Raw genomic sequence first — 18,794 nt, 5'->3', positions numbered from 1 at the left:
CTGATCCATGAGCTGAAAACATCCATCATTCCTCTGCTTGCTGTAGAATAACATGATTTATTAAATGGTTACTGGAAAATATGAAAATGTATTTTCCCAAGACTCTTAAAAAGTCCTTCCCAAGCAGACCTAATGTCACTATTTGTAGAGATTATGTAAATAAATGTTTACATTTTATCGACTCCTTCGCAGTGACTGCCCCCTGCTGTCCTATAGAAGAACTACAGGCTCACATATTCTCACCCAAAGTGTTTCTGATCCACTTGTATAAAAATAAAACAGTCAAGATGAAACTGATGAAACACACTGATGGAGCCTCTTATGAAGGATTATCATGACAGTGAGTGAAGCTGATGAGACTTGATCACATTGGTTTATGTCTACAGAATTCAAGGCTGTGATTTAGTGGAGAAGTTTCTGACCAAAATAAAGATAATTCAATCCTATGTTGTTTCCAACAGGCTTTCTATGAAAGAAATAAAGATTTACAATAAAACATAGAAATATTGTTTCTGCTAGAGGTCGATAGCTAAAACTACTGTTAAAATGCTGCAGGGTGTTTGGTGAAATAAAACCTTTAAGCAGGTATTAAACATACTTCTAATGAAGCCCACATTTCTCCATTAAATTTGTATTTATTGCTCTGATGTAATATTTTAATCTTAAATTGTTGTTTCATTGCCAGAAGCGGAAAATCATCATAATTAACAGAAATAAAGCCTTGATACATCAGTCAGTGTGTAATTAATCTATATAATGTGTTTCACTGAGAGATCAGTTACTGACGTTAAGAAACTTTTTCAATAATCTCTTTTATTGACTATGACTGTATTTATTTCTGTTTCATACATGTTAGAAACATATTTTCTATTAGTTGATGCTGAGCTTGTTAGTCTAAAAACTAGACCAACAGGAATTATTTAATAAACTTTATATTTTCTACAGGGAGCTGATTGGAGAACTATCCTTGACTCTGTTGGCTGTAGAGCTGTCAGGGCGGCTCACTACCAGATTACATCGTAAATAAATGATAAATATCATAGAAAAAAACACCATGTGGTCGTTTTTATTATATTACTCCACCCAACTGCCATAAAAAACATGAATCTGTGAGTTTTGATGCCTGGTCGTATAATTAATAATGAATATAACCGATCCAGAGACAGATTGAAGGACCTACCTAGAGGAGGAGGAGCTACATCCACGATGAAGATGCTCTTCTTGTTCCTCTGAACGACTCGACTCATCAGTTCCTCCATCATCAGTCACCACGTCCTTCATCTCTCCGTCCTTCATCTCTGTCCTGCAGAACCACCTGGTTCTGGTTCTTGGAGGATGGAGCTGTTCTATGGTCTCATCTCTGCAGAGAACCTCCTCATCCTCTGGGTAATATCTTCTCCTCTCAGCAGCTGTGGAGGCGTTGCTGTGAGGAACTCTTCATGGCAGAGTGACGTTGTCTCCAGGTTCTGCTCTGATGTTCCTCTGATCTGCAGGAGAAGAACCGACACCAAGCAGAGAGGTCAGACGGGTCAATCACAGCACTGCTCTGTGGACTGGATCAGGAGGACTAATCATCTAACAGATGTTTCTAACATCCATGTTTGAAGGAAACATGATGATAAAATGTTTGAACAAGTCAGGAAAATAAAATAAAAGTGTAAATTCCTTCTGTTTGGTCAGAATGACCAGAGAGAGAAGACAGAGAGGAGGCAGAGGTGGAGGCAGCAGAGATGAAGATGATGAGGTTCTCTGGGAGAGACGAAGATGGAGAGGATCAGGATGAGTCCATCAGAGGACAGATCATGGTAGATGTTCTGGAGACAAAGCCAGACTGAGATGGTTAGGAGGAGGAGAGATGCTGAGAAGATCAGTAGAAGGAAGCTGACGATGGAGCTGCCAGGAGGAGGCCTGGAGCAAACCTTTTAGCCTGAGACTACCAAAATAAGAGTCTGGGGACCGTCTTTTGAGGATGGTCCCCTGAGGAGATTTATGGAAGAGTTAAAGAGGACATGAAGGTAGTTGATGTGAGAGAAGAACAAGAACTAGAAGCTGTTTCCTCAACATTAAATGCTGTTTTCAATAATTTTATATGGAAATGTGTCACTAAAACTCCTGTCAGAGTTAAAAAGACATAAAAAGATTTGATTTTCATGAGACCATAAATGACTTGAAATGGAGAAAACAAAGTTTTTGCTGGATGGAAACAACATTTGAAAACAATTCCTGATTCCTTTAAATCTAGAAATGAAAGTTTGGTTAGAGACACATTTTGTTATCACACTTAGTTATTTGTTTAAAAGGAGGAGCAGTGTTATATTATTTAATGTTGTTATGAGGAAAACAAGCCTGTTCATGTCACTCTGTTCTGTTACATTAGTTGAAATTAATTTAGAACCTGAAAGAAGTTTTCTGAACAAATGTAAAATCTTGGTCAGAATTATTAACTCGTCATTATTTAATTTCTTACTCTGCAGAAAAGAGTGAAGTTATCTCTTCATCTCTGATCAACGTGTCCATCAGCAGCAGACAAACAGAGATTAACAGGAACTGGTTCATCCTGACAGTCAGAAGGAGGAAAAGTTCACGGATCACTCAACCAAAGCTGGAAACCGCGTGAGCCGGATCTTTTTAAAGAACAACTTTAAAAAGGTTGAGCAGTGCTTAAAGCTGCTGAAGGGTGGAAAAAGGTTAAAAACCTGCTTTCATTCTGGTCCACAGGTTAAATGTCTGGAAACGTTCCTCAGAGACTGGAGTACTGCAGACCTTCTGACCTCTAACCTTCACCTGAACACATTCTCTGGATCAGGAATGGTGAACATGCAGCTGGTCTGCCGGTCCTGGCAGCAACTTCACTGACGGGTCAATGTTTTCATTTAACTGTCAGAGGTTTAGACTCACATTTTATTTCTAAATCTTTGTTTCCGCTGAACATGAAACATTAAACAGCAAAAAGTGATTCTTCATTCAGCCTGAAATATCCTGTCCTATAAACACTGAGCAGTAGAACCTGAATGACTAAAGGTCACATGAATCATAGAGAACTGCTAAAACCATTCCAGGAATGAAGTTTTACTAAATGCTGGTGGGAGCAGCAGCCTTCATGAATGTGGTAGTTCTGGTTTTAGAGGACGTCATTAGTTTTTATTTCCTGGTCAGTGATGTGTTGGTGGAGTAATTACTGACGTCAGATATTCCTCAGTAATCACTCCACACTCCTCCTACTCTACACCGAGTTATGAAGAGAATAGAAATAGAAACATTGAGTGTTAACTAGTCTTCTACTGAGATTTACCCATCCATGTTAAAACTAATGTTGCCTTATTCAGTCACATTTATTGTCCCTGTTTATAATTAATCCCATCATGCTGTGGGTACCAGTGAGGCAGGAAGTATTCAGATGGACACATCAGTGCTGCCTGTTGGGTCTTCAGCCAGCAGACAAACAGGAAAATCTCCATCTACTGTCTTTAAACCAAGGTTAAACATCCCAGGACACACCAGCAGCTCCACCCTGAGGTTCTGCAGGAACCTGGACTCCTTCTACCTCGGTCAGCAGGGTTCACCACCTCAGCCAATATTTCCCATCATCCTCAGCATCAGCTATGCCACCTGCTTACTCATTTTTATTCTGCAAACTCCTCTTCATCAGCCAATGGTCTGAAACGCTCCTCTCCATCTCTGTAGGGTCTGACCAGATTACCCACCGTTCCTGTCTACGTCTCCCCAGATCCTTCAGGTCTCCCCTGTACCCACTCTGTGCCTCTTCATCACTCCTGTGGCAGCTCCTCATCCTCACCCGACACACCTACATCTACACTCCTGGTTAAATCATCTTTATTACCAATTAACCTCCTGGCTTCTTCTTCATCTGACTCCTGAGCTCTCCTCTGAGGTTGTCCAGGTGGACCCGCCTCATGGACATCTCCCCAGGGTCTCCACTAAGGGTGGACATGGACAGGAGTCTCAGAGGGTCCTCTACTCCTCCTGGTAGCCTCCAGAACTCTGAGCTATTGAAGGTTATTCCTGCCATGATGATCAGGTATCTGTGTTTCTCTCCTCATGTTATGAACTCCTACATGTGGACGTTTAAAGAAACATCTCATCTCAGCATTCTGCTGGAAGCTTCAACGCTGAAACCCAAGATTCACTAGAAATGCACAGGATGCTGCTTTGTTAGGGAGGCACGGGGTCAAAGGTCAGCTCTCTGTGTGCTGTGCACAGGCTTCCAGGTTCTCCAGTCCCACCTGATGCCACCAGAGGAGAGACAGAGGGAGTCTACAGACGGTCCTCCATGTGGGAGAGTCTTTTGGACGGTGTCCTTCCATCCTTTAATAACATTTATAGTTATTGACTGAGTAATTAAATACAGACAGGTTCTGAGGTTTTAAGGTGAACTAGTCTTAACTCAGTTTTAACTTTAAGGTCTCAGTAGGGGACAATGAGGATGTTTTCTCTGAATGAAGACAGAACTTTAAGGAAAACGGACCAGAAACTGCAGTAAAAACTGATCTCTATAAAAATAAATAGACTCAGAAACTGTTGCTGGACTTACAGTGATTCTGCCTCTGTCCTCAGCTGCCCCCCCCCCCCTCACTAATCACAAATCTCTTTTCATGTCTAAGAGTCTTATATCTACAGCAGCCATGTAGGTTTCATACTAAATCCACTTTTGATTGATTTATTTGTGTTATTTTTCGTTTTTACTTTAATCCCACCCACTCTGGTAGGCTTGATTGGAACATTTATTCTCAGCTAGTGGATGTAAAATCTCTGGAGTAGAATATGCAGGTGTCAGTTCTGCAGAGGCCTTTCACATTTATCTGATTAACCATCAGCTGTTAAATCTAATTACTAGAACTAGCATTGGGTCAAACAGGGTCAGGTACATCAGGTTGGTTCAACACTATGTTCTCTATTATTGTGCCTTCCTGGGTTCCTCTATCTTTGCTTTTCCCATCAGCTGATTGTTTCCACCTGTTTGTTGTGGTTTTTCACTACTCGGTTTTATTAAAGGTCCGGGTTTCTCTTTGTTCCCTCTGTGTTCTGCTGTTTGTTCTGTTGCGGACGTCTTTTCTTCCTGGCTCTTCTGTTCCCTTTTCTTTTAAGTTTCTGTTTCATTGTGGAACTCTGTCTTTGCCACTGTCTCGCCCAAGTTTCCCCATTGAGGAACAATCAATGATCTTTATTAGCCCTGCCACTGTTTGGGTCCACAAAGTTTTCACTCCCTGACACACAGAGGCTGCATTTAAATGGCAGCAGGGAAGTAGGAAGTTTTTTTTTTGTAAGATTTGAATGTAAAATGGAACGGAAAAGTTTCAGATGTCAGAGCCCAACATTTCCATAAGAGGCAAAGGTAAGGCAAATTTATCTGTAGCACATTTCCTAGTGGTTAGAGCAGCACGCTTGCACTTATAGAAGGATGCAAGTACCCGGTTCGATCCCCAGTGCCTGCACTCTGGGTCCCTGAGCAAGACCCTTAACCCCAGATTGCTCCCCAGGCGCCACACATGGCAGCCCACTGCTCCCCTAGGATGATGGATTAAAAGCAGAAGTGAATTTCTCCATTGTGAGATCAATGATGTTCTATAAGACATCAAATATGTGCAGATTGATATGATTTTACATAATGACTGACTAACAGAGACCAGCTGACTAATCTGTTAATCTCTGTTCTCTGATCTGTAACATCATCATGTGTTCAGTGGAAATGGTTAAACTTGGTAAAACCAGTCGTCTGGTTACAAAGCTCTGCTTCACTAATCAGCCACGCCTGTTATCTAAACCACCAAACATCAGCCAGAACAGAGCGCCATTTACCTCCATGTAAATAACCTGATGTCACTGAGAAACTCTCACAGTCTGGATGTTTAACCTGAAACATTTACAGCAAAACTTTTCCTGTACAGCCAAACACGTCAGAGTCAAATCTGAGCAGGTTTATTTTCAATTAAATCAGCCAAAAAGGACCAAAAAAACTATCTAAGTCCACTTTTAGGTAACTGGGAGGTTCTCACCTAAAGTTAGTTTCTCTTTGAGTTACAAGCGACAGACAGAGCCCAGTTTTCCATTAGCAAATGATCAGAAAGGAGCGAATAGAGACAAAGATTGTTTAACAGGAAAAAGCCACAAAGTGACACAGTCTGAATATAAAGCTGTGAAATACAGATTCAGTCAAAAATAATTATACTTTTTTCTTTTAGGTCATTTTAAAATTATTTTCAGTCACATCCTATACGACACATAGGTTCATCAAAGCTTTAGAAATAATTACTCTTTGTAATCTGTGTCCTGCTCTGATTTTAAAATAAATATTCGTCTTTTTCCAGCTTTAGTCTCTGTGACAGTTTAGTGGTGAAGATTTAGTTGTTCTAACAGAAGAAATAATAATAACAATTAAGTCTCCTTTGCTTTTTATCAGCAGAAAACAAACTAAATTAAAATGAAAACTAAACATAAACTCACCTTAATTGTGAGAAGCTCCCAGCTGACTGCTGTCTGTGACGCTCAGATTGAACTGGAGCTTCTTAACGTCACATTAAACTCTTCTGGTTATTTGTTTACGTCAGTCAGCTGTTGGGTCACATGACCAAAGCCAGACAGAACAACACTCCCCTTCAGCTGATAGTCGTCCTGTTTACATATTTCCTGCTTCATGTCTGTCCTTGTCCTCAGTCCTTCCTGCTCTCTGCGCTGCTTTTCCAGTTTTTCTGTGTTCTGATGTTTAAAGGCTTCGTCTGACTGAAAGTCATATTTGTTGTTGCGTTTCTATGTTTATTGAACTTTGTAAAGTATAGTTAAAAATCACAGTAAATACACAAAGGGGTAAAAGTAAAAAGTTATAAAATCTTCTCCTAAAGCAACATCAGATTTACAATCACTTCCAGTTTACAGACAAATAAACCAATATACATTTATTCTACTCCTCTGTTCTTTATATATTCATTAATGTGGACACAATACTCCTTTACATGATAGTATTACTAATAATAACACAGTAATATAACAATGAGGCAGCTAGATGATAGTTTTTGACAGTTTGACTGTTTTCATGTCCAGTGCTGAGGTAAATTGGGACGTAGCAGATCAGAGGATGGTGATTGGTTTATCTGCTTTTCCCTTTCTTCATTCTGGATGACCCATCTTTGATTTTGTAGCTGAGCAGGTCTTTTATAGGAAATGATCCTGTGACCTTTCAAGATTTGTGGCTGCCCCTAATGTTAGTCAGCTGGATGCTAATTAGCAGAACAAAAAAACCTCAGGAGGATCACATCCTGTTTAAGATCTCGTGTTTAAGGACCTCCATGATGTTACAGGAAAATGTCTGATGTGCAGTGGTGTTGTTTCCCTCTTCCTGTTTCTCACAGCTGATCAGTCCTGCTGCTGAGAGCCGTGTGTTTCAGCAGAGGACAGACGACAGAAAGCTGCAGTGGCTGAGGCACAGAGGGACGTCAGAAACAGGATTGGGTCCCAGATCATCTGGTCAGGGAGCCCCATGGAGGACAAACCCCAATCTAAACAAAACATCATCATGTTTATACGGTTTTTAAGAAAAGTTGTTTTCTACTCTGATCTGAAACTGAAAACCACAGTTTTAAAGAACTTTTTTCTGCTACATTTGAAGAACCAACCCTCCCTGAGGATGACATTGTTCACTAATATTCTCCCATCAAGCATTGCTGCACAGCGGTGCTGCTCCGTGCTTCTGGACCTGAATATGCTCGGTTCTGGTTCTGGTTCTGGTTCTAGATTAGTCCTCTTCTCAGGGAATGGATCCCTGATGTGTGAGGATCTTTTAATTTCTGGTCACACTTTAACCTCTTCACTAATTATCCTGGTTGGCCGTCAGAAAATTATAACATTCTTCTCTTAATTAAGAACCAAGATTAAAGCTGTAGTTTCTGTTCAGAAACACTTTTTGTTATACTGGGGGAAATTCTCCTTCCATCCTGACAGTAATACATTATCCATCCATCCATCTTCTGACACGCTTTATCCCTGCTGGGGTCATGAGGGATCCTGGTGTCTACCTCCAGATGTCAATGGAAGAGAGGCGGTACACTGTGGACAGGTCACCAGTCTATTGGAGTAAGTTGTGTATTTATATAAATCGATAACCTGAAAATTCACCTTCCTTCACCATAACTGCTGGATACTCCTCCTGTAGAAAGTTACAGAAAACAAATATTAAGCTGCTTTAAAAAGTAGTCTGTATCTTATCTGCAGATCACCGTACAAAAATTAAGTTGTTAAACTTTTGCTTCCTTGTTTCTTTAACTGAAATTTAAGAGAACTAGACGAAGCTGTCAGATGAGGAAATGGATCCTTTACCTCCTGCCTCACTGCTGTTTGCTCTGATCTCCATCTTCTTCATCTCGTCTGTCTCTATACAGGCGAGTTTCTGCAGTAAAAATGTCAGATTTAAAGTGACTTTGATCTCAGATACAGAGATACAGCATAACATATTGTATTTACCATGCCAACACATCCATGTTCTCATCTATGATCTTTATTGTTGTTTACTGGCGGCAGCAATGTAGGTGAGCAACAGATAAGAGTGAAAAAGGAATTTGAACCATGTGAAAAATGTCTATTTAGGCATCAGTCAGCAGCTGTTTGGGTTTCATGAGCATCTTTATAACATCCTGTCAGCTTTTATCTGTAGAGCTGTGAATGCTGACAGACCTGTTCACTCTTCACTCTTTAAGGCATCAGTCACTCTGTTTAAAAGTCAGCAGCTTCTGTCCATCAGGTTTCTTTTGTTAATAGTTTAACAAACAACCTCTAACCTAACTGCTCTGTTCCTCTCCTACAGATCCCAGAAACATGAGAACCTGAACAGAACGTCCCTCTGCTCTGCATGTAGATCTGCTGAGAACAAACCTGTGTTAGCCTCAGAGAGGAGGACTGGTCTGGAGTCAGAATCTGTTCTTCTCTACAGAAATGACCAGATTGTTCTAGAAAACCAGCATCTATCTCATAAGAACTGATCTGGTCTGCTAAACAGAAATATCTGATCAGTTTTAATCAGAAACAAGCTGTCATGTGTTGTCAGGTGGATGCTGGACCAAAATGAATCCAGGAGCCACATAGTGAGAATGATGGTTTAATGCTGAGACCAAAAGTAAACTTACAGAACATAACAAGAGAAGTGGACCTGAGAACAAAGGGACAAACAGAAGGAGGACCGACAACAAAGGAGGGGAACAATTAATTAAATAGAGGAGGAGAAAGCAAAGAGAGGCAGGGCAAATGAAAGTTACTAACTAGTGTTGTTGTCGGATTTGAACTAAACCCTCTCCTCCATCCTTCTCTATTTTGGGTTAAAGCTCAGACTAACTAGGGTTGTAAAGACGTCTGAATCTAACGAGTATTACCCTGTTTATAATTCCTGTGAGACCTTTGTAGAGATAAATAGGACACGACCGATCTACTAACACCTCCATCCTAGGACCACACCCTGTTTCAGTCCACAGGTTAGACAGCCTAGTAGTCTGAGGACACCTATTTCCTGACCACCGTCCTAGTTAACGGGGGCTCCTGGATACATTTTTAGAAACTCAAAAGTCCCTAAGGGACTTTGGACAAGAAGTGATCGACATGAAAGGAAGGAGCTGAAGGAGAGATGATGACGGGGCAGGAGAACCAGAATCACAGGAAAAGAATCACAAACAGAATAAGGATGCGTTCACACTGAAGGTGACTTTGTTAGGCCGAACAACAGATTAACATGATGTGAGCATATGGCACATGGGAGCTAAGCGACGCAAAATGACGCTACACAAGACCACAGAGGCAATTCTAGAGGCACCAAATGTGAGATTTTGGCAATCAAAGCAAAGACAGAGCAACATGATACATGCAATGGATGCAAAGTGACAACTGGAGCTGAAAAAGCTGAACTTTTGTTTCTTGTTGCGCCACGACTTATCTGTCCCAGACAGACAGAAGCACTGCGGGAAGCAACAAGAGGATCTGTTGGACCCACAGGGACGCTGGTGTCATCGTTCTGTTTTCCCCATTAACTACAGCAGCATGACTCACTTGGTAAAATCCACATCTGCTCAGTTCAGTTAAACAAACAAGCAGACAAGGTGAAGTGAGGTGAGGCTGATTCCACCTTTTATGTATGCAGAGTCACAGAGACCAACAGAGACCAACAGAGACCAACAGAGACTATCAGAGACCAACAGAGACCAACAGAGACCATCAGAGACCATCAGAGACCAACAGAGACCAACAGAGTCACAGAGACCAACAGAGACCAACAGAGACCAACAGAGACCATCAGAGACCATCAGAGACCAACAGAGACCAACAGAGACCAACAGAGTCACAGAGACCAACAGAGACAAACAGAGTCACAGAGACCAACAGAGTCACAGAGACCAACAGAGACCATGAGAGACCAACAGAGTCACAGAGACCAACAGAGACCAACAGAGACCAACAGAGACCATCAGAGACCATCAGAGACCATCAGAGACCAACAGAGACCAACAGAGTCACAGAGACCAACAGAGTCACAGAGACCAACAGAGACCAACAGAGACCATCAGAGACCAACAGAGTCACAGAGACCAACAGAGACCAACAGAGACCAACAGAGACCATCAGAGACCATCAGAGACCATCAGAGACCTACAGAGTCACAGAGACCATCAGAGACCATCAGAGACCAACAGAGACCATCAGAGACCATCAGAGACCATCAGAGACCAACAGAGACCAACAGAGTCACAGAGACCATCAGAGACCATCAGAGACCAACAGAGACCAACAGAGACCATCAGAGACCATCAGAGACCAACAGAGACCATCAGAGACCATCAGAGACCATCAGAGACCAACAGAGTCACAGAGACCATCAGAGACCATCAGAGACCATCAGAGACCAACAGAGTCACAGAGACCATCAGAGACCATCAGAGACCAACAGAGACCAACACCTGATGATTCAGACGCCGTGCTGCAGACAGCCTGATCCGGCTGAGATATTGTCCCTCCTTATACACAAATACTTCTATCCATAGACATTAACCACATAGACGCTTCATTACGTGTTGTAGCACATTCTGTGTCGCCGCCATTTTAGATGGATCTCTCCTTCTCTCAGCTGCCATAGGAGCCGACAGGAATAAACACAGAGGGAGAAACTTTGACCGTATTTTCTGCAGCTTACAGTTACAATAACCGATGAAATCATTAATTTGGGCTGAGATGGATTCTGTAGATGTATTTATGCTTAGTGAGAATAATGCAGAAACCCAACCGATGGTCAATAATTTAAAGGTATAGAGGACAATCTTTTTCAGGGGTATCACCTTATCCCACAGGCTTATCATTGTGACATGTTTACGTAACACCAATGTGTAAACTTCTACTGTTCATGTATCCAGTGAGCTTTGATGTCAACTGTTCGTTGTAGCTCCACTGCTCATAAGAAGCAAACTGGCATGTTTATGAGAAGAAAAAGAGGAAAGCTTCAGAAGAAAGAAGGAAATGAGACCAACGTGGATTTGGGAGATTTTCTTTTCCACAAAATCCTCCTGAGGAGCAGAGGAGCAAATTCAGTGATACAGAATGGGACTCTGGGATTTATTACTTACTGTTAATTATTATTACTTACTGGTAATTTGTCCACTCTACATTTACTGCTTATTAGCCTGTTATCTCTGTGTTTCACAAACCAAGTCTGAATCTCACTGACACATTTAGTCCTCTGGAGTTACCGAGTTACAGCACATGCAAGAAGATGTGCAAACCTGTATACTTAAACATTAGAAGTACGCAGCAAAAGCAAACTAGCTAGGAACGTGTACATACATTAAAGTATGGTGATCACATCACAATGGTTTAAAAAGCAAGAGTCAAAATCAGATAATTGAGGAACCCTTAAAAGAACGGTTTCAGTGCTGAAGCTTTTCAGAGATAAAATCTTTATCAGACAATGAGGGACATTTTTCTGCAGGAAGGACATGTGGCTGATAAACAAACAGGGACTTGTCCTTTTCTGTCCCTGACACTGAGCTCATTCCACCCGGTTCCTTTTTTAAATATATGCGTTATGGAAGTGTTATGGGTAACAACACACATCATCTCAAGCTTCATTCCAAAGTCAGCTTCCAACAGATCCTCCAGGTTGGTGAGAAAGTTTCCTCTCTAAGGAAACCCAGCAGGTTGCATCAAGTCTCTCCAAGCAGCATTCACTCCTCCTGAAAGAGCGTAGAGCCACAGTGGACAGTCGTCTGCATTGTTGATGGCTTTGCAGCAATCCCTCATACTGAGCATGCATGAAGCGACAGTGGAGAGGAAAACTCCCCTTTAACAGGGAGGAGAACCTCCAGCAGAACCAGAACCAGGCTCATCTGCCTCCACCCACTGAAGCAGTTAAACACTGAGACAGTTTTCTGGTCAGGAGGATTAAAGAGTACATAGAGTTACCGTAAAAACTGCAGTAAAAGCTCAGCTAAAAACTACTGCATGTCTTAGAGAGAAATAAGAATAGATTATCAGTTGTTGCTGGTAGAAACACAAGGACCTGGTCACAAAACCTACAATTTTATTTCCCTTCAGATTCTAAAACCAGATTTTTCCACTCCAGAATGGGTAGAATCTGATCCCACCCATTCTGTTTAACTTTTATTTTTTAACTGATGATCTCAAATTTCCAAGGAAGTTTTGACATTCATGGTTGAGTTCAGCTTCTTCAGCTCTCCTTGGTTGTCTGGGTGGCGAGATAGACAGATAGACAGATTTTTCTACTTAATACTTTATAGGTAAATAACAGTATTTTACACATTTAGCATCGTTTTCCCATTATCTAGAGATCAAGCTCTGACTTGGCCCTGAACTTAGTTGTGAGTCAGTCCTTGGTGGATTTACCAGCGTGGGTAGGAACACTGTCATTGTCCAGGGTTCTGTTTCACCTTTAGTTTTTAACTGATGATCTCAAATTACCAAAGATGTTTTGATACAACATAACAATCATGGGGGAGTCCAGTTTCTGCAGCTCTCCCAGGTTGTCTGAGGTGAGGTAAGGTGAGGTAGCCTCTATCATCAGACTGTTACAAGTGCAAACAGATTTAAAGTCCTGGTGGTTCCACCTCATTCCTCCTGGACCAGCAGTGTTTTCACAGGCTTGGAAAGTCACTTTGTCTCTTTTTCAATCAACCATGTCTACAGCAAACAAAACCTACGTCTCAAATCTCATCGAGAGCTATAAGAAAACTTCTAAACCTTTATCTGATACAGTGTCACACTTTGTTGAGACTAAATTAAACACCTGCAGTCGTAAATGTAACAGCTCACCACTTAGCTGCTTTGCCTGCTGGTGTTGGTCAAGGGTTCTGAGACTTTAAGGTTATATCTTTGGCTGAATTAATTTAGATTGTTAAAGCATCTCGATGGACTATCTATCCTTTAAAGCCTCTTCCTGGGCTATAAAAGAACTGTGGTACTAGGACCCTACATTCTCAGGCTCACTCCCCAGAACATTAGCTGTAAAATGATCTGAGACCAGTGAAGGATCTGCTTTTGGCCCATTGCTGTTTTCTCTTTATCTGCTGCTGCTTGGCTTTCTGTTACATTCCCTAAACGTAACCTTTCATTGTTATGTTGATAAGTCGCAGATTTAAGCGCCTTCAACCATTAGTAATCGGGCTGACTTGTCAAAAATTAAAACCTGCATTTAACGAATTGTTGTCTAATTATTTCCTGCTCCTTAATGGAGATAAAAGACATTTAATGCTCATTTGACCTCAAAACTTTCACTACGTCCCAAAATTTCACTTTGAAATTGATGACTATGTGATAAAATGTAGGGACAAGGTAAAGAACGTGGGAGTGACGGCGCGTCTGAAGACCTAATTTAACTCTGTGGAGGCATCAGCCTTCTTCTTTGGTCTGTTGGAGCAGCAGCTGATCTGTAGCTGAGAGGAAACAGTTGGATAAACTCATCAGGAGGACCAGCTCTGTCCTGGGACCCCCCCCCCTCCCCAGACCCAGTGCAGGTGGTGGGAGTCAGGACTGTGAGAAAAATCACATTACTGATGGACAATGTCTCCTCTGCATGGATGGAGCTGCTGCAGAGCTGAGAGCTCTGTCAGTGACAGACTGCTGCATCCTGGATGCTCTAAGGAGCGCTTCCACAGGTCCTTCCTCCTACCTGCTTTAAAGTTTCACAACCATCTGACAAACTATTTACACATTTTTATTCTTTTATAGTTCAGCTCTCATTGTTCAGTTAGCGTGTTCTCCTGCGACAGACTGGTGACCTTTCAGGGTGAACCTGCCTCTCGCCCAGTGAACTCCACCAGCACCCCCCCCCCCCCCCCCATGACACCATGACCCCATGAAAGACAAGAGATTAAGAAAATAGATGGATGGATGGTGTGTTCTCCTGTGATGGATTCTACGTAACAAGACTGCCTGATATGAGGATAATCGTGTATATTTAATCACCATTCACAACATTTATGCTCAATATTTCACCTTCTAAACAAGTAAACATCTCTGTGGTCATTTTCACATTTCTGACAAAAATGTAACTTTTTCTGATTGTCTCTGATCTCCAGAAGTTCTGTCTGCTGCAACAAAAAACTCCACCTTTCTGAGTTCATTCAGCTTTCTTATTTCTTCTTGTACTCATGTACAAATAATCACTGAATAAAGTTAAAACCAAGATTATGTGAAACTCTGACTGCTCTTCCTGCTGCTCTGTTAACAGCAGCAGGAATAATTACTCAATGCCAAAAGCTGACTTTGTCTTTCCCTGTTGGGACACTCTTATTTTCCATCTGACAGTAAACATCATTTATACATCCAACATCAACATCCAAACTTTGCTTTTTTCTATTCAGCTGAAATTTTGCTGTGCAGAGGAAGGGACCCAGAGGGTTTGATGCAGTAACCTGATGAAGCAGCTGTGATGGAGGAAAGAGTCAACATAACAGGTCAGAGGGTTGGTAGACCTGCTGTTGCTGCAGCAGGTGAGTGCTGCCCTCTGCTGGTAGGGTGGCAGACTGTCAGACAGAAGAGTTGCTTCTGCAGGGGAGGTTAGATGCTTTCTTATTAAAGGATGATGGAACCCAGAATGAGCTGCACCCTTCAGCCCTTCATTCACTCTTTGTGTCTTTTATTGAAGTCAAAGCTAAAAATTAGTAAATTATCACTTCCCTGGAGGAACCTGGTGCTTTCAGGAGGTGGATGAAGGAGAGGAGAACCTGCAGCAGCTTCTTCCTGACAAACAACAACATGTTTATTAATGCTAGACGTATCAGGACCACAGAGTCTGAGAGTGATTCTAATGATCCAGGTGATGGGCCGGGCTTGGAGAACATCCAGGACCAGGTTTTTAGTTCCAGGTTTACCTTTGCAGCTCCACAGAGAACTGAGGCTAAAACCTGTTGGATCAGAAAGAAACAAGTTAAAGTTGGTTCTGGAATCAGTCCAAAGCAAACAAAACAGGCTGCAGACAGAACCACTCCCTGGATTTCAGCAGAGATGGAACCAAAAGATTATGTTAAACATAATTTATCACCATCATGAGTTTTCTTGCTGTTTTAATGACGTCAAACAAAAACCAGAGAAGGAACTAAAATAAACTGACAACCAGTGATAAACTTTTCAAAGACAACAAATATTAAACATTTGAAGAGCTTGATCCTAAAGATGTTTTCCAATGGTTCTAATAAATCATTTTGAAGGCAGTGATCCTGATAAGGATCATTTATACGCATGAAAGGAGCAGAAGAAGGAAATTACTCCTGACAGCAAAACTCTAATCAAACATTATCTTAGATTTAGCAGGTCCACAAAAAGAATTGTCAGAATTTAAAGATTAATTGCAATAATCCATCCATTCATCTTCTGACTCGTTTATTTCTCACGAGGCGTGCTGGTGTCTATCTCCAGCGTTCAATGGGCGACAGGCGGGGTTCACCTGGCCGGGTCGCCAGTACGTTTCAGGGCTAATTGTAATGATTCCATTTTTAAAACATGTTATCAATATATTGGTTGCTATGGCAACAACAAAAAGCATTAGCTTACACTAAAGGGTTGCATCTTAAGTTATATTTAAGGAATTGAACTTTAATTTTTTCTCGTGCAGCTGCAGCCGTTCTCCTCAGCCTTCAGACGGGTTTAACAATAATTCACATTTTAGAGGTCCAGAAATTAGCTCACTACCCTGTTAGACTGATAATGGGTCACTGATGTTAGCGTTCAAAGCATCCAGGTGAGCTGTTAGCTCTGTACTAAACAGCTGAAACAGGAGCTGCTGGACTTATGGCAACATTAGCCTCAAAGCCAGCTGCTGACATTAATTAGGGAAATGTTAGAAAAGCTAATATTCAGCCCCAGAAACTTTAATAAAGAGACCCTGAATGAACAAAAAAGCATTAATACAAAGAGTTCTTCATCTACTTACTTCGGATCAGTTTATTATGGCTCAAAGCTGGGAGGATAACTTTCAGTGTGTTTGATAATCAGCAGAGGGAGAATAAAGAGACAGCAGGTTCAGACCCTGGACCCATTAACCCAACCCATTGCTAAGGAGAAATTAAATCCAGACTCAGTACCACTGGGTCACTGTTTCCTGCCAGCTGCAGATTTCTACTAATAAAGGGGAGTGTTTTTCTATTTTCTGACCTCGCAGAGCAGAAGAGGTGATCTTTACAATCAATTATTAATAAATAGAACTCTGTGAATATCACAGCTTACAGTGGCACATGAAAGAGACAAAGAAATAAAATACTAAGCCTGTTGTATTTACAGACAAATGATAGAAAAAGCCAAAAGCAGCAGATGGTTCTGCTTTGGGGAAATAAATCTGTCAGGTCCTCTCAGACAGCAGGATAATGGACATTATTCCAGGGTTATAGCTGAATAAAGTCACACCAGGGCTACTAAAAAGCTCCACAGGTGTTCTCAGAGTTTACAGTGACGGAAGGCAGCCAGCAGGGGGCAGCACGTCACCGAGGCTGTAAGCTTTGCATAAACATAATACAGTCAGAGTTATTTATTAGGTAGATTTATTCCTAAAACAAATCAGATTAAATCAAATGTGGATGCGTTGGACTATAAAAGGATTAATATAGGATTAGGTGGAGAAGAAGCATCCAGTCAGTCACCCAGGACTGAAGCAGGAAGATGAGCTCTCTCCAGGTGGCTGGTTGTTATTTCCATATTGCAGGTGTGTCAGAGAACAGACGATCTTTGTTTCCTTTTTCATTCAGGGTCCAAACAGCCTGAAACATTTTCCAGCCTGCAGTAAATAATTTAACAGCAGTCTCTCATTGAGGCACAAAACTCTGGACTTTTATAGCTGATATAAAAACATAAAACAGTCAGTAGAAGCGTTATCTGGATAAAATGTTATTATTATCTTATTATAGAACATCATGTTGTAGTAAATCTATCTAAAACCTGCAGGTCTGGTCTACCAGTAATTATAAACGCAGAACAGTTTCACTTCCGGAAGCTCCACCTTTAACTCCACCTTCACCTCTGTCGACGCTCACTCAGTGGAAAGGTTTTGTCACAACTGAATTTTCTGGGATTATTGTTGAATTAATGTGATCCTATGATGTTTATTTTGAAAGATAAATGCTGTTAATTTAGATAAAACCTACCTGGCTCTGAACTGGTGGACCTGGATGAAGAGGAATGGCGCCTCTTCTTCACTCAGCGCTCCTCCTGCTGTCTGTCTGCATCAGGGTCTGTTCTCCTGGTGAGTTTGAGCTTAGAAAGAAGATGTGATAATAATGTTTTAGGAGCTGAGATATTCTGATATAGAACTATATAATACGCTAGTACTGGTGTTCACAGTAACTCTGAATGAGGTGTTTAGTGTCACTTAAAAAAACAGTGACATATGTGATAATTATACTCTATGTACGATTTGCAAAAAAACCAGAGGGGGGATCATTTCAAAGGTTTTATTAATGAATAAAAAGTTTGACTAATAATGGTTAACTAGCAGCTGCTCTTTCAGGTAAATAGCTAGATCCAGTAGGTTAGACTATAGTTTTTAAACTTGCGCCATCTACTGTCTGGACTCGGGAGTGGGTATTAATTTACTTTAACCGCTTTGAGCAGAAAACGTATTGATACTATTTAAAAACAGACAACAAAAAATTAAATTAACAAATGTGAAGGACACAAGACATGTATTTATATTAGGGCTGTCAAATGATTAAAAATTTGAATTTGAATCGATTAATCACATAATGTCGATTAATCGCATATTTTATCCTTTTATTTCTGAAAGTGTAATAGCCTGTTTGGGCATTTTAATATGCAATTTTGCAATAAATGACACTAATAAAATACATGCTTGTACAAAAAATATTTTTATTTTGTTATTTTTCAAGCACATTTCAGAATTGGAATGAAAACATCCTAGTGCCAAATGTTAAACTCTGGACTATAATGGCTAAATGACTAATCATGATACCCTGATGTTTACACAATGTGTAAATAAATGTGTAAATAAATACCATGCCAATATATTTTTTTTGCCTCTCAAACAAAAGGTAGACATGGTATTATGCATAAACATATAAATTAATAAAAATTGAACATTTCAATAAAGTCATAAGTTTTGTTCATTTCTTCACTCTCTCTCTCTCACACATCTAATTCTGAGCTTTCACACCAACAATAATTTTTTTGAATATTTTTGCTTGCTGTTTATATCCATATTCATACAGTTTAAGCCTGGAAAAAGGTTTTAAATTTCCAGGTCATTCCAGTCTTACACTTTGCTTGCAACTGGCCAGGAGCTTAATACCCTG

Source organism: Fundulus heteroclitus, unplaced genomic scaffold (assembly GCF_011125445.2).
Source record: "Fundulus heteroclitus isolate FHET01 unplaced genomic scaffold, MU-UCD_Fhet_4.1 scaffold_62, whole genome shotgun sequence".
Classification (NCBI taxonomy): Eukaryota; Metazoa; Chordata; class Actinopteri; order Cyprinodontiformes; family Fundulidae; genus Fundulus; species Fundulus heteroclitus.
Note: the sequence above shows the minus strand (reverse complement) of the source record.